At 57.8% G+C, this 4,526-nt stretch overlaps 1 non-coding gene across 1 annotated transcript; it reads left to right on the forward strand.

The window, feature by feature from the left end:
- The first annotated feature begins 1,225 nt into the window (after positions 1-1,225).
- Positions 1,226-3,040, forward strand: LOC142795165 (small subunit ribosomal RNA). Its single transcript, XR_012892816.1, has one exon. It is a non-coding gene; the product is annotated as a small subunit ribosomal RNA (ribosomal RNA).
- Positions 3,041-4,526: the final 1,486 nt, after the last annotated feature.

Genomic DNA, 4,526 nt, shown 5'->3' on the forward strand with positions numbered 1-4,526 from the left:
CCGGGGCGAGCGACCCACGGCGGTCTGGGTGCTTATCGCTGCTATTATAGGGGCACCCCGGCAGACGCAGAAAGAAAAAAAAAAAAAAAATGGGGACATGGCGTGCGTCACCGTGCGGCTTCGCAGCGTTGCCGAAGTCGCCGAGCCCTTCGACTGAGCCGAACGGCGGACAGGGAACGTTGGTCGGCCGTTCTAACCTGTCGGTGCCACGCCGAGACGTCGTTAAGGAAAACCGCGTCGTGGGCCTCTACGACGCCGTCGAGTCGTTGTACGTTTGGTGTCCAGCGTGTCGGCGGCGAGTAGCGGACACGTCGTTCACGACTTCGGTCTTTCGCAGTCGACGCGAACTTGCGGAGAGTCGTGGTGCCTCACGTTTTCGGCAGAAACCGCGGCGGAATTTTCCCGTGCGTGCGCGCACGACCTCGGTGCTGTGCCGTCAGCGTAGTGTTGCACAAACTCGTGGCCTACCCAAGGTGCGGTACGTTTGCGGCCGTATCCTCGGTGGGAATTTCGTGAGTAGGGTCGCAAATTCTACGACCTCGGCGGGTTTGAGAGCGACGTAGACTTGTGGCACGCTCAACGTGCCACACGTTTCGGGGCACACCCGCGGTGAAATTTTCTCGAGTACGCTCGTATTAGTGCCCAAGGAGGTCTGGGTACTTATCGCTGCTATTATGTGGGGGTTCTCGTGAGCGGCGTACGCGAAAGCGACCGGGTGTCTGATATGCGGCGGGCTTCGGCCTCGTCAAGCGTGTCCTCGGGTCTGCTCCAGGGGAATCCACGGCAGTCGTCTGCAGCCTCATCCGCTTGATGCGTTAGGGGCTGGTTGTCGGACGGTGCCGTTTTACCACGATATCGAGGTGTGTTCCGTGTCGTCCTCGGGCGATTCAGATGCGAAAGCGCCGAAGACGCGGGCGTGACCCGTCGTCTGGCGGCTTTGCAGTCTCGGCTCCGTTGCTAGTTCCGGCCGGTCCACCGACAGTGCAGCGGGCTTGGGCAACCCGCACGGCGCGACCGAGTCGATGCAACGAAAAAGAGCGAGCATGAACGTGCTTCTTGCCGCACGGCTCCCACTCGTCTTTCGGGAAGGTTGTGCCGTAGCGAGCTCGAACGCCGTCATCTCGGAGTGCAAAATAAGCGTGTTGGGGCGCCTGAAGGTGGCCTCCGCCGCACACAGACTGCGTCCGGCCCGCCGAAGGCGAGGACGGACGCGCAGTCGAACGATTACCTGGTTGATCCTGCCAGTAATCATATGCTTGTCTCAAAGATTAAGCCATGCATGTCTAAGTACATGCCGAAATAAGGCGAAACCGCGAATGGCTCATTAAATCAGTTATGGTTCCTTAGATCGTTTCTTCCTACTTGGATAACTGTGGCAATTCTAGAGCTAATACATGCAGTGAGCCTGGAGCCCTTTGGGTAACGGGTGCTTTTATTAGACCAAGATCGATCGGGTTTCGGCCCGTATTGTGTGGTGACTCTGGATAACTTTGTGCTGATCGCATGGCCACGAGCCGGCGACGTTTCTTTCAAGTGTCTGCCTTATCAACTTTCGATGGTAGGTTACTTGCTTACCATGGTTGTTACGGGTAACGGAGAATCAGGGTTCGATTCCGGAGAGGGAGCCTGAGAAACGGCTACCACATCCAAGGAAGGCAGCAGGCGCGCAAATTACCCACTCCCGGCACGGGGAGGTAGTGACGAAAAATAACAATACGGGACTCTTTTGAGGCCCCGTAATTGAAATGAGTACACTCTAAATCCTTTAACGAGGATCAATTGGAGGGCAAGTCTGGTGCCAGCAGCCGCGGTAATTCCAGCTCCAATAGCGTATACTAAAGCTGCTGCGGTTAAAAAGCTCGTAGTTGGATCTCAGTTCCAGACGAGTAGTGCATCTACCCGATGCGACGGCTCGGACTGAACATCATGCCGGTTCTTTCTTGGTGCACTTCATTGTGTGCCTCGAGATGGCCGGTGCTTTTACTTTGAAAAAATTAGAGTGCTCAACGCAGGCGAGTCGCCTGAATAAACTTGCATGGAATAATAGAACAAGACCTCGTTTCTGTTCTGTTGGTTTTTGGAATACGAGGTAATGATTAAGAGGGACGGACGGGGGCATTCGTATTGCGGCGCTAGAGGTGAAATTCTTGGACCGTCGCAAGACGAACTACTGCGAAAGCATTTGCCAAGAATGTTTTCATTGATCAAGAACGAAAGTCAGAGGTTCGAAGGCGATCAGATACCGCCCTAGTTCTGACCATAAACGATGCCAACCAGCGATCCGCCTGAGTTACTCAAATGACTCGGCGGGCAGCTTCCGGGAAACCAAAGTATTTGGGTTCCGGGGGAAGTATGGTTGCAAAGCTGAAACTTAAAGGAATTGACGGAAGGGCACCACCAGGAGTGGAGCCTGCGGCTTAATTTGACTCAACACGGGAAAACTTACCCGGCCCGGACACTGGGAGGATTGACAGATTGAGAGCTCTTTCTTGATTCGGTGGATGGTGGTGCATGGCCGTTCTTAGTTGGTGGAGCGATTTGTCTGGTTAATTCCGATAACGAACGAGACTCTAGCCTATTAAATAGGTGCGGGGTTCCCAGCACCTTACAACCTTCTTAGAGGGACAAGCGGCTCCTAGCCGCACGAAACAGAGCAATAACAGGTCTGTGATGCCCTTAGATGTCCGGGGCCGCACGCGCGCTACACTGAAGGAAGCAGCGTGTCTTTATCCCTGTCTGAAAAGACTGGGTAACCCGTGGAACTTCTTTCGTGATTGGGATAGGGGCTTGCAATTGTTCCCCTTGAACGAGGAATTCCCAGTAAGCGCGAGTCATAAGCTCGCGTTGATTACGTCCCTGCCCTTTGTACACACCGCCCGTCGCTACTACCGATTGAATGATTTAGTGAGGTCTTCGGACCGATGTCCGGCGCGGCCTTTCGGTTGCGCCGGTCTGTTGGAAAGATGACCAAACTTGATCATTTAGAGGAAGTAAAAGTCGTAACAAGGTTTCCGTAGGTGAACCTGCGGAAGGATCATTAACGGATTGTGAAGGGTGAGCGCCTCAGCTGCGTCTGCGCCCGACACTTTCTGCCGCTGACCCCGTTTGGACGCGGGGTCGGCTTTTCCCCACGGGGCTGCCTGAATGTGGAGCGGCACCCCGTGACAAATTGTTGCGCCCAGCGGACGCCAACACCGCGACCTTGGACGGTCGGCCAGGTGGCGGACGCGGGTACAAACGGCGCAACGCACTCATAGGTCGGCTTTCGACCCGCCACTGCACCGTGGCTCGAAGCGCTCGAAATGCGCGACCCGACCGCTGCGGGACCGCCTAGTACTGTAAACAGGAGCGGCGGAGCGCGAACGGCGAGTCGTGGTTACGTCGGTAGAAGGCGAGGCTGCGCGTTCCCGAAACGCCAGCCGAGTGCCCTCCCGACCGTTCGAGCGTGCAAGAACGAGACCCGACAATCGCGCGGCGACTGCCAAGTACGAGAGGAACGGCACAAGCGTCGGCGGTCGGTCAAGGAACTGGCGATGTGACGGGTCCGCTGTGCACCAGTGCATACCGTCCCGCCGTCCGCGGCAAGCGCCTCCGCGTCCTCGGGTGACGGAGGCTGCCGGTCGGTTCTTGCAGGCGAGGGATCTCGCTGGCACCGGTTCGCGTTGACGCGCGGCCGGTCATGGCACGGCGATGCGACGGCCGAGGTGCGCAGTACTCGATGGAGGAACCGCACGCTCCGATGACCGTCCCGCCCTCCGCGGCGTATGCGTACCGACCGTAATGGTTGCAGCAGCGCCGGCCGGCTTTTGAATTCGCCACACGAAACACGGTGCGAGATCGCGGTTAGGGGAGCGTCGACGTTGCCAGGCGTTTTGCTTGCTGCCGAGGGAAAGGCGGCACGGCCACGTCGCGCTCGTCGCGATTAGCGGGTCTGCGCGCTTTGGGAAGGTGCCGCAACGACTTGCCGAAAGAGGAAGCACGGAAGAACGAGGGACTTGGACGTCCCGACAATTGAACGCACTTGCGGCCAGGCCCTTGCTGGCTTCGTTCTTCCGCCTCGAGTAGGCTCGTACGCGGCTCCGGCGCCGAAAGTGGTCCTTGGCACCGACTTCGGTGGACGTGGGAAGTGCCGCGCAAGTACGGCGCGCCTGGCTCCACCTGTTGGCTAAAGTAGGCAGCCGGATCGGCATTTTGGTGTGCGGTGGCAAACCGTGGATGCGAAAAAAGCTTGTGCGATTTCGTGGAACAAAAAGCGGGAGTCCCCCTTTTTATGCGGAGGAGACCGACCCGCCTGCCGTGGTGAACCGCGACGCCACGGTAAAAACGGGAGAGGCTTGTCGATGGGACCGTGCATCCCGCGCTCCACGGAGGCCGGGAGGCGGCCGCCCGAGGAAATGTGTAGCCGTCGAGGCCCGCATCTGCGTGCACTCTTATCCAAATGGGTGTACCGCAGGCATTTTCTGGTTAGGCGGGCCAATGAGAGCGAGCACACAACGATACCTACGGGTCCGGCTTGGAGAACCGGC

Source organism: Rhipicephalus microplus, unplaced genomic scaffold (assembly GCF_043290135.1).
Source record: "Rhipicephalus microplus isolate Deutch F79 unplaced genomic scaffold, USDA_Rmic scaffold_570, whole genome shotgun sequence".
NCBI classification, from domain to species: Eukaryota; Metazoa; Arthropoda; class Arachnida; order Ixodida; family Ixodidae; genus Rhipicephalus; species Rhipicephalus microplus.